This window comes from Nicotiana tabacum, chromosome 22 (genome assembly GCF_000715075.1).
Source record: "Nicotiana tabacum cultivar K326 chromosome 22, ASM71507v2, whole genome shotgun sequence".
Taxonomy (NCBI): domain Eukaryota; kingdom Viridiplantae; phylum Streptophyta; class Magnoliopsida; order Solanales; family Solanaceae; genus Nicotiana; species Nicotiana tabacum.
The window spans coordinates 178322344-178335708 of NC_134101.1; positions in this window are offsets into that span (position 1 = coordinate 178322344).

The following is a 13365-nucleotide window of genomic DNA, read 5'->3' on the forward strand; positions in this document are numbered from 1 at the left end:
GTCCAGCCTGTAATAGTCCAATTCTGGTTAATGAAAGTGGTTCCCCTTTTGCTATCTATGATGTTGCTCTTTTACTTCTATCTTTTATCATGTTGTGAGTACATAAGTGGCATGAGTTAACTATGCTAGACTTCTTTATGCTGCTAACCTGTTTTGTCCTTTTTATGATGCCAAAAGGGGGAAGATGATTATACAGTTTGGGGGGAACCTCATTCAGGGGGAACTCACAAAAGTTTAGGTACTGACAAAGAGGGAATGCATAGTTTCATGGGGAACTTATTGTCCTTTTGGTTCATAATCTGGTTCCTTTGTGGCTCTTTCTAGGATTTTAAATTATAAGTTTATCATCATCAAAAAGGGAAAAAATGAATATGTTACATGTACGTTGGTTATAAGTACTTTACTTTATGCTTTGATGATCTAACAAACTTACTATCCAGAACCAGATAAGGAACCTGTTACACATTTACAAGACCTCAAGTTCACAAGATTCTAGGTTAGGACTCAGCGTGGAATATGATTAAACTCCTCAAAGTGGAAGGAACAGCTGAGGGACCGGGTCCCTACCAATTCCCGAGGAGACTATACAAAGTCAACTCTGCAGCTGGAAAGTTGATTCCTGCACACGCTATTGTAGAGAACAGTGTTGCAATCAACTTTCCAGAGAAGACTTCTTACCTACCTTGCTTGCATCATTGGAAGTGATGTCACACATGTATATATGTATTCAAGGGAGGTAAAACAAATGACTTGAACACTTAGAGAACTCACTCAAGCTCACTCACATGACTATTCAACTAGCAAGTTTCAAATGCCTCAAAAAATAAAGAACAAAAGCAACTACGTACCAGTTCCCACATTGAGTTATTGTGTGTCCTTAGTTGAGTTGTATTTTTTAATAGTTCTTCTAATTGTAATTCCTATCCTGATTATTCAGAAGAACTATGTAGGAACATATTTGTAAACCTTAAACCTGCGTGTTTAAGTCATGACTAGAGTTAGTCAAGTTTTGAAGTCTTTGTAATAGAGTTATTGCAAAGTGGCTTGTAATAGGTGTATTATTAGTTAGTGAAGGATTAAGAGTTTAATTCCTAGGTTTCATAGGTTGTAATCTGAAAGTTGCTCAGTAGTGAAGTTGAAATCCTACAAGGGTAGGTCGTGGTTTTTAATCCCATTGAGCTGGGAATTTTCCACGTAAAATTCCTCTTGTCATTTAACTTATGTTCTATGTGTGTGTACTGTCGAACCTAATAGAGAACATGGTTCTCTATAGAAGTTTGTGGACCCATACATTCTATCAGTGATTATGTGGTGTCTATACTATAAGTAGGGGCAGATTTAAGCCCAAATTATATGGCATGTGAACCCTTGATCTTTTCGCTAAACTAGATATTTTATGTATACATTTTTTAGAATTCATCCAATATTATAAATTGATCCCCATGCTTTAAAATGACTGAATGATGTACTTGGTTATTATTAAGGCATTTGTCTGATGGAAGAGGGATCAAGTCCTATTATTTCTTTACTCTTCTTTTTACCCATATTCTAAAAAATCATAAATTTACCTTTGATTAAATGTAAGTAATCATGTGTATTTGCTTCTGCTTCTGCTTCGGTATTCGATCAGTTGTAACATAAGATTTATCGAAAATGTTGATGATTTTACCTTGCTAGAAGAAACATGCTTCCAATATCACATTAGGCAGCGGATAACATTTTTCATTTCTTTTCTCGATCTACAATGATGAAGGTATTACATAATCTACGTGGATCTATTCGACTAAGAAAATTAATAAAGAGGATAAAAACATAAGTTTTTAGTTAATATCCATAACATCGAGGTCTGCTTCTTGTTGCCCTAAATCGTAGGCCAAAGTATACGCGATCAATCAAGTAACAAAGAGTGAGTAGAGTATCGTTCCCATGAGGACGTGTGATTAACTATCAACTAAATCAAGCAATTTCTAATTTACCGAGTCAAGAAATTTTTCAATGTGATTTTTGTTTGATTAATACTACTAACTAGAGTTGTGATTAAAAGATGAACTAATTAACTAGCACACTTAGCAGGAAGATTTGATTGAATAAGAAATAATATTCCAGGGTCATGGTTGGATAACAATCTTGTTGAATTCTTCTTTCAACTTGACTTATTAATTTATCTAGGTTATTAACCTGCAAGGACAATAATACTCGTAGAAATTTGACAACTTCTACTCGCCTATTCAATTCTAAACCCTATATCTCTATGAGAATAGAGATAAAAAAATTGCATTAATAATCTCTTCCATCGAGGCATGTGTACTAATGATATTTCACTAGGTCTCGTACCCTAGTTATTATTAATAAATAATTACCTTTTATCCTCAAAAAAAAATTCTTGCACAATTGGCTAAGCATGACAAATAGGTATATTTTTATCTGTATTCGCAAATCAATTCCCCAATGACTATGTTCAAAATCGTGCTCTATTCACTCTTATTGCAATCAAGAATTACCTCTTTCAAGTTCAACTCAAGATTCATATATAGTATTTCACTATTAGCTAGGCAGTAAAATAATTAGGCTCATGATATGAATAAATTACCCAATCTAATAAATTAAATCTTCTATTCAATATCCAAATATCAACATTTATGTAAAATAATAACCGCAATATAAACGAGTTTAGCCACGCATAGTCATGGTAGTAATCTCAATTAATTCCCAAGAATACATAAATACCAATAATAGAAAGAAAAAAAGAAGAACTCAAAATAAATTTTACAATTTTCGAACTCTGTTATAGCTTTTCTCTGCTTCCAAGTGTGTTCTTGCCTCCTCAAAGTCTTCTCTCCCTTCAAAAATTGGCTAACTCTCATATTTATATAGTTTAGGGTTTAGTTTGGCGAATTTGGCTTCTCCTAATTCGGATTGAAAAAGCAAATTTTTCTGCTCTGGTCCTGGTCTAGCAAAGCGAACCTCGTTTCGCTGTCCCGGATTTCTACCTTCAGTTTTTTTTTCCGCTAATTTTGCTCCTATTTGATCCTTTTCTGTGAAAGTTTGTTCCTACACAAAAGAAACATATAATAAGCATATTTTACTTCAAACTAGTGTGAACTCCCTCAAATCAAACAAGAATTAATACACAAACACACTTAAAATATGCCCTTTTCACCCTTTATCACTACCCCACACTTAAACTCTTACTCGTCCTCGAGTAACTTAAAATTAAGTGCATGGGAAAGAAACACATTTTAAAACATACTTAAGCGTTACATCAATGACAATGGCTTACATCAACAGTTAAAATCCAGCATAAAAACTATTGACATCTTTCTTCAAAATTAGACCCATACCAAGACTATTTAAAATATTTGTGCGACTCTTCTACCATCCTAACCTCAAAAGATGACTCCAATACATTCCCTACTATAGCTCAAGTATTGTTCCAACTCAAAGTGCCCGGACTTTACTAATCCTTTATAAATCATGTACCCTCACCACAAATCAAAAATAAAAATCCGTTCGCACACTCAAATATGCATTCAAGTATAATTTAAGGACTTAAGAATCAAAAGAACTCGCTCACTCTCTCAAAGAAATTCATGTGCATCAGAATGTCGTACCATAGGATTGCCCATAGTATATGTCTCTAATAATCTAAGCTTGCAATGTGCATGAACAAGTAGATCTTCTAAGGTTGTAATATAGGCTAAGGGATGGGTAGGATATATTTGGGTATAATGACTGGCCTTCCTAAATACTTTAATATACTACACTTAACTTTCAAATACATGCTCTTCAGGCCAATCCAAATGATGCCACGAAACGATGTACAATTTGGCGTTTCTTTTTAAGCACAACTATACATTCTCTAACCCCGAATAAGAGGAATATGAGGTGTATTTAAAACAAAAAAAAAATTCAACACTCTCCCAATTTAGGTTGCCCGACTAATAATCTTTCAAAACATACGTGCACCTTCTGGTCTTTCTATGGTTCCACTCAAAAGCTACTTTGAACTCTCACCTTATTCTTCTAGTGACTTAAGTGTTTTTGGGGGGTATAAGTTCATGAAGATCTGATTAAGAACAAAACGAGAATCAACTTGTAATGTGGGTGCCAAAGAAAAGGTTTATAGGCTCAAATGTGCTATCTAAGGATAATTTTATTTATGGTGACATACTAGCTCAATGGTCAATCAAAGAAACGGCTACATCATTTCCTACACTCACAAAGCTGACTTATTTCTCTTCGACTAACACATAAGGCAAGTTCTAGACTCACACAGGATGGCACAAAATGTAATCAAGACCACACATTACACAATGCATATGATTCACTTCGGACGGCTCAGGCCCGACTCTCACGTTAAACAACTAAGCATAGTCATAATAATAATTCCAATAATTAGGAAGTAATCCCATGAGTCAGTAAATAAAATTAAGTGTCAAAAGAAAGTCACACATACTGTCAAGGCATGTAATATAAAATCATGATGAAATTACATAATTCAAATGCTCCGAACCTAAACCCCAATATAAAACATGTCAACAACATAAATGCTCAAGTTCTTCTCATTTTGTTATCAGTTCAAAATAAAAAATAAAAAGAAATTATTTTGTATTTTTCTTTAGACTTTCGTCCCTCAAGAAAACTTTCTAGGTAATCCATAATCGGAAAAAGTCCATAATGATTACAAAAAAAAATCTACCTAGAATACCCGATTCAAGAAAATGGCACCTCGGGAAAGAACCGTGATTTAAAGAAATCCCGAGATTAAGCAACTAAAAAACGACTACGATTATAAATTACAATGGCTATAAGTGTGATCATGAAATTACAAATGTATCATGAGCAATTAAGCATATGCTACAAAAATCAAAGTCTAACACTCCATCCCATACTTAAGAATGTGCACTGTCGTTAGTGAATACCATAAATAATAAGAGGGTAAAAGAGACTTCCTAATAGGCCAAAGACCGAAGCATTAGCAGCTTACGGCCACTCAGACTTCTCCCGAACATGATATTTTTTGCAGGCATCCCACACTTAGTTCCAACTACCTTCTCGCTTTTGCACACGCCTACTGGCTTTGATTCCATGATGATACTCCTACCAAAAAAAAACACAAAAACAATGGTACTAAAAATAACACCATTAAAAGAAAACACAACAAACAAAATAAAAGAAATAAGAGAGTTTGATTGCCTCCCAATAAGCGCTTGATTTAACGTCACAACATAACGCCATCACTTTCACCACTTTTCCTTCTATTTTGAGGATATGATTTACGCCGCCAATTTTGCATTAATATTTCTATCACGTTCCTAGGGCAGTGATGCGAAAATAAAGGAACCAAACAAATAATATTGCATTTTGCACTTCTTGGCCTTTAAGTGAGGAATATCGTTTTGTATTCTTGGCGTAGTAAATTTTAGAATATATGCTCATTGTTCTTCATTCCTAGACTCCTCCATAAGCTCAAACGGATCAATTCTCGTATCACCAACCAAAAATAATGCTGAAAAGTGGTTAGAATGAGGTCTAATGTGCTACAACTCTAAAATCGCTTCACTTTTGACATACCCACGGTTGCACATCTCCTCAACCTTGGCATCATCAATAATAATTTGGTTGAATGATTGGAACTCCTTTTTATGCTCCAAAAGTTGGCTAATATCCACAACAATTGGTAGTTGGGCATCAAATGTCTCAACCTTTTTATTAATTGAGTTTGTGGGTCATGAATATCCGAGCCACATTGGTCTATCTCTTACCTAAGCTCATTGCTTTCTTCTATCAGTTGTTCTGCCATATTTGAAAGGGCATTATGGAGAAATCAATGAAATTCAGTTAGTTGAGCTTATTTCTCTGGCCAAAATTGGCTCACTATATCTGCTTCATCCAAGCTATCTTCTTGTGGGAACTCGCTCTTTTCAGCCAATTCTTCCTCCTTGGCCTTCATTCTCGTCATCAATGCACTAATTTTTTATAGCTTTTTGATTTTCATCTTTTTGCTGGGCTACTTGCCTCGCAATGTTAATAATACAGGCAACACGCTCCACATCCCCCACTTTATTGCTCCTATCAAACTCACAAACATTATTTAAAAAATCATAATAAGATCTCAGTGAAGGATAAAAAGAATTAGGATAGTCATCCCAATGGCCACCTTGACCACCACACACATTGCAGATATTTCACTCAAAAGATTGAGATGGTGCACCCAACTCGCTCCTGATAATATTTTTACACTGTTGTCACAAGTGTGGGTCTCCACAATATAGACAAAATTTACTAAAATAAGAATAATCAATATTCGGCCAATTTATATTAAAAGATGCCATCTAACACAAGTAACAACATACTAAACTATACTAAAGCCAGAAAGCACAAAAATAAAATTTAAAACATGAATTGATATGTAGTAAAAGCTTGATCTAGTGAAATAATAAATTTCGAACTCCCCGGCAACGATGCCAAAAACTTGTTGCCTAAATTAAACACACAAGTATACATAGTCAATCAAGCAATAAAGAGCGAGTAGAGTATTATTTCCACCGGGACTTGAGATCAACTATCAACTAAATCAAGCAATTTCTAATTTACCGATTCAAAAACAATTTCAATGTGATTTTTGCTTGATTAATACTATTAACTAGAGTTGCGACTAAAAGACGAACTAATTAACTAGCACACTTAGCAAGAAGGGTTGAATTCAATGAGAAGTAATATTCCAGGGCCATGGTTAGATAACAATCCTGTTGAATTCTTCTATCAACTCGACTTATTAATTTATCTGGTTTAATAACCTGCAAAGACAATAATATTCGTAGAAATTTGACAACTTCTACTCGCTTAATCAATTTATTCTAAATCCTATATTTCTATGAGATTAAAGATCGCATTAATAATCTCTTGCACAATTGGCTAAGCACGACAAATAGGTATATATCTATCCGTATTCACAAATCAATTCCCTAATGGCTAGGTTCAAGATCGCGCTCTATTCACTCCTATTGCAATCAAGAATTACCTATTTCAAGTTCAACTCAAGATTCATATATGATATTTCATTATTAGCTAGGCAGTAAAATAATTTGGCTTAGGATATGAATAAACAATCCAATCTAGTAAATTAAACCGTCAAATCAATATCCCAATATTAACATTCATGTAAAACTATAACCCCGAAATAAACGAGTTTAGCCACGCATAATCACGGTAGCAATCTCAATTAATTCCTCCCAAGAATACCTCAAAATCAGTAAGGAAGGGAAAAAGAAGAAATCCAGATGAATTCCACGATTTTCGAACTCTGTTATGACTTTTCTCTACTTCCAAGTGTGTTCTTGCCTCCCCAAGATCTTCTCTCTCTTCAAAAAGTGTCTAACTCTCATATTTATATGGTTTAGGGTTTAGTTTGGGCGAATTTTGGCTTCTCCTAATTCAGATTGGAAAGTTGATTTTTTCTACTCTGGTCCCGATCTGGCGAAGCAAATCTCGCTTCGCTATCCCAAATTTCTGCCTTCAGCTTTTCTTTCGCCAATTTTGCTCCTATTTGATTCTTTCCCGTACAAGTTCATTAATGAGCATACTTTTACTTTAAAAGTAGTGTGAACTCCCGCAAATCACACGAAAATTAATACACAAACAAACTCAAAATATACACTTTTCACCCTTTATCAATTCTAAAGCATAAACACATAGTACACCTAAATTTTTCGTTAATGTGGAGAACAACTTTATTTACAGTTAAAATTGTCAATACAGCTCGGTCCACTCAAGCTTATTTATTTATTATTTGCCTTTGGATGGTAGATATCCAATGTAGGAAAAAATTAAAGATCATGGTAGTCCAAATATTCTTCCTGTAAAATATAAATTATAGCATGAGCTACATCAAATTTAGTGCATGAATCCGATTAATAGGCTTCAAACTGTTGGATCAATTAATGGATGGGTTTTAGTACAGAATAACTAGTGTACAAATTGTATGTTTTTTCTTCTATCTGGCAGAAATTATATGGAGTACCAGAAAGAAAAAGAATTACCAAAAACTGATATGACATTTAAAAAGGAAAATTGTATCCCACACGCAACGGCAATATGATGTAGTTTCTATACAACTCAAGTCTTTAACGGAACAGGAAATTAAAAAAAAAAATAATAATAATGTTTTTTGTTAGGCAGAGAAGCACCTTGCATTAAAGGATTTTTCTCTAACTAACCGTTAAATTGCAAAAGATATATGGAACTCCAGTATAGAACTGTTTTCTAGATGCCAGTAAATTGGATAATAATTTTATTATATTAGTTTTTTTATTTTGAAAAGATATAAGAATAGTGGATAAACGTTAGAAGATTAGGAATCGAACTTTTTGGTTGAAATGCCAAATAAATGACACTTTTCATGAGTCCCCAATCAATTTTTTCAGAAGTTAGGTGCAAATTGTCCTCGTGTAATTTTTTGGTTGACACCAACCTTATATTTTTCAAACTCCGCTATTGATCTCAATTGTCCTATTAAATATCATTTAATTAACAGAATTAAAACAACCATTATGAAAATGTCGACGTCTTAATTCTAGACTAAATTATACATGAACAAGAGAAGGAAGTCAGGAACTCAAAAATTGCCACATATATAATGTGCATTTCGGAACATAATTTTCAAAACCTCATTCTCCTCAGCTAGTTTCGTGGATAACCAGGATTTAAAAGATAAATGTTGAACGGCAACTTCTATTAGAGTTACAAATGTAGGATATCTTATTCATATAGGGGTAAATGTTGCTTACCTACTCCTTATTTCTCTTTTAATAGCCAATTATGAGTTAGTGGAGAATCTACTTTTGACAATCGGTGATAATGGCTCTCATTGGAATGCTCGATTGCTCAAGTGGTCTGTAGTCGTTGAATGTAGTGGAAGTCTTTATATGGTAAAAAATAGTTTTCAAGTTATTTTGTAGGTTAAGCTACTTGAAAAGAAATTATTTCACACTCCAGAACGCAATTTGGGTTTGATCAATCCTTATATGATATGCTAATAGACGTGAATACCATCCATATTATGTTAAACTTAGAGGGTAAAAATTGAATTTTAGTCTTCATTTTTCTTTTCCGGGACCTCAAATAGCTTTGTTTCGCTTTCCTAAATTTGCATGCGTAATCCTGTCTTTTTCCGGAAATTTTTTATGTGAAAAATTGAAGAATTAAAATGATTTGAGTGGACTTGGTCAACATTTTGTGTAAAAAGACACTGATCAGTATTTTGACGGTGTCGGTGGGTCCGTATCGTGATTTGGAATTTGGACGTATGCCCAGAATTGAATTCAAAAGTCCTTAACGTGATTTAACATGATTTGTTGAAAACTAGTAATTTGAAGGTTTAAAGATTTCCTAAGTTTGACCGTATGTTGACTTTGTTGCTACCGCGTTCGGATTTTGGTTTCAGAACTTGGTATCAGTTTATTTCACTATTTATGACTTGCTTGCAAAATTTGGTAAAAAAGGAGTTGATTTGACGTAATTCAGACTTCCGATTGTAAATTTGAAAGTTCTTAAGTTTCTTCGAAAATTTCATATATTTTGATGTATGATTCGTAGTTCTAGGTTTTATTTTGGTGTTTTGATTGCGCGAGCGAGTTCGTATGATGTTATTACACTTGTGTGCATGTTTGGTTTGGAGCCGATGGGGCTCGGATAAGTTTCGGATAGGCTACAAGCCATTTTGGACTTAGAAGGCTGCTAGTTTTTCACTGTTGCTGATATCTGGTGTTTTGTTCTTCGCGATCGCGAAGCTACTCCCCCGATCGCGGAGGATAACTTGGGCTGATGTGGTATTTCGTCTAAGCGAATGCGAAGCATTGGAGGGATTACCCTTCGCGAACGCGACCCTTCACTCGCTAACGCGATGGGTTAAGTGAGGATCTGGGGAGGCAGGGGGTGAACTAACGCGAGCCCAGGCTCGCAAACGCGAAGGCCAGGAGGGACATGCCATCGCGAATGCATGCAACCTCTCGCGAACGCGTGCAAACTCTCGCGAACGCGTTGGTCACTAGGGTCGCTGCTCTTCGCGATCGCATCACGCCCTTCGCGAACGCGAAGAAGACCTGACGGCCAGTGATTAAGAGGTCCCAAAGTCGGGATTTATCCCTTTTTTATCATTTTCAAATTTGAGCTCGGCCTAGAGGCGATTTTGAAGAGGTTTTGCATCCCAACTTCATAGGTTAGAAGATTTTAACTCGTTTTCTTCTATTTCCATCAACCCCATTGATTTCTAACCTTTAATCTATGTTTTTTTCATGGTAGAAATTAGGTGTTAATAGGTATTCAGTAAGACTTAAGGTAATTGTTAGATTTTCATATTTAATTACTCTACAAGGTATCACTTTCTATGACGAGTTTAATATTCATGAAACTTCACGAGATTTTTTAAGGACTCCGGATGAACATAGTGATTTAAGATAAGGATGCTTGAGTTTTATGTAAGCTTAGAAACGGTAATTGGAATGAAGTTTTACCTACTCTAACTAACCCTCAACTCAGTGAGTGTTTGGAGTTGTATTAACAGAATGCCATACCAAAGAGCCTGACCTGATCTGAACCTATCTCCACCGGATGAGCAAACAAAGTACAACGTCTCGCTAATGCATGAACCATCAAATTACGGTGTGACGATAAATTCTCAGACTTCACCTTCCGATTGGTAAAGGCTTATTGATTGTCAGTAATATTTTTTATGCTTATATTAATAGTGTATTTTTTTTTATAGTGGGTATCAGCCCGTGATTAATTTTTCAAATAATCCTTTACAAGTTATGGACAAACCGTACAATGTTGGAACTTTTTTGAGGTTTGGAGGGACAAATCGTGATGGTACGTCAACTGGCCAATAACAAGCGCACAATGCAATACCGTATACAAATAATGAATGGTAGGTTCAATCCCTTGACTAAATAAATTATATTTTATAGCTTCAGAATATTTATTAAGAGTCCGTTTGGACATATGAAAATTTTTGTTTTTCAAATTTTTTTTTCAATGCAGTGTTTGGTTATAAAAATCTTACAATTTTTCCAATCTCACTTAAAAATGCATTTCAAATTTAAAAACTGGTGAGAACCACTTTTTCAATTAAAAATTGGAAGTTTGCTAATTTTTAATTTTATAAATTTATCCTATATTTTTAAAATTTATAAAAAGACCCCATAGGTAACCATCAACTATCCACTTTTCCTTCTATAAAGTCAGAAACACAAAACACAAGCAGCAGGTCTTCTTTTTTCAGACAAGAACTCAGTGCCTGCTCCGCCACCGATTAACAGGGTAACTTGATTTAAACTTTAAAGTTTCATTTATCCTTTTGCTCCTATGTGCATGCTTTCAATATTACTTATAAGGCTTATATTCAGTTGTTATGCACTCTAATATGAAAGCTTTCATATGCAATTGATTATTTTATTAAGGTTATATTGTAGAAATGTAAAAATATGAGTTAACCAAATTGGGGTGATTTTGATATTTTTGACAAATTGTGGGGCTTAAATCATCATTCATGGTTTTAACAAAAATATATCTAAATAAGATGCAAAAATTATATTCAAACACAACTTCATCTTCAATTTAAATTTTAGTGAAATTTCAAATTTTTTTTTGGTTCATGTCCAAACGCCTACTAATAACAAACCTAACCTTAGGTTGCAGGAGTGACGAGCTCGAAAGATAGTCAAAGTCCAACATCAATAGCCAATAACACTATAGTGAAGACAGTAAAGGTATATAACTCAGGAGATGTAATGTCTAGCTTGTTCACAGACACGAAAAGTAAACTTGCTTTTAAAGTATAACAGTCCCAGTCTAAATCTTACTACTGAAATTAATTAAACATGAGTTTATCCAAAGAATTGTCTTATTCCCAATATAAAACATCAAAAAAGACTTTTAATTTACCAGTTAGCATAAGAAAATGTATCTTTATGCCAACATGTCAAGTAATCAGATGTCATGTCACTGTCTATCATGAAGAAGGTACATCTCTATGCCCACATGTCAAATAATCAGATGTCATGTCACTGTCTACCATGAGTAAGGTATGTCTTTATGCCTACATGTCAGATATACATATGAAGAACTCAGTTTCAAATTGAACTCATTAAGTATACACATTCTTAGCACACTTCAGGTGTCTGGCTCAAATACGATGCTTTATCACATTGGATCCATCACAATAATCAGACTTAGCACTGCACGGGTGTGTAGCATAACTGCCTATCATCGAGTACGTGTATATAAAACTGTGCCCGCGCTAAATGTTGGCATGTCAGACTCCGGAGTGGCGGATCCTACCAAGCGCTAATTATAATCACTTAGCCCAATAGTGGGGTCTGGTGCACGTGAATCCTAAAAGAAGTACAGCTTAGCCCAATGTGGGGCCTGACATAAGCGTCACCTTAATATCAATATAATTGTTGCGGTGTGCAACCCGATCCAAATATCTATATCAATACGGCTCTATGGCCCACATCAGCCAATAATCCGCTCAAGTCTCAATATGCAGACATCTCACAGAAACTCAATACAATTGAGAAATAAATAAACCATTGTGATAGTAATACTTAATACAATAATACATAAATGCTAGAAGCCCCCAAAACCCGGTGCCATAAGTGCATGAGCAATCTAGAAAATATATAAAACTAATACAACTACTATCTCAAGGATAATAAACAGAAATAATAAACAAGATAGAGGGAGACTCTGGTGCCGCAGATCGAAGCAACGCAAGCAGCTCACCACTAAGTCTCCGTAGAAGTGCGGCTATGCGCCCGTGTGACCACTGGTAGTACCGGTCTCAGTACCTGCACATTCAGTGCAGAAGTCTAGCATGCGTGTGTAAAACAACGCGTACCCAATAAGTATCTAGTCTAACCTCGATGAAGTAGTGACGAGTGGTCCACTTGACACTTACTAGTGGTCAAACAGTAATAGGAATACATAAAGTAGACATAGAGAATGTACAACAAGTAGCAACTAAACAAATAAAACAATTACAGTATTCCCCCACACGAGTCTATATCAAATCACTAAACATGCAAAAACCGACCTTGAAGGCGCTAACTCAATTATTACCAAACCAAATTCAGTCTCAAGTATTAAGCAAGAAGTTGTCGAGGTGAACGACTCGATCTCATAGGAATAGTGGTACTCAGTACTGCTGAGGAGAATGGCCCGATCCCATAAGAATAGTGTTACAATACTGCCAAGGCGAATAAATTGATCCATAAGAGTAATTTAATACAATGTCGAGGCGAACGACCCGATTCCACGAGTGTAGAGAAATTTATCTCACTCGCTGAAGTACATGGGAGTCGA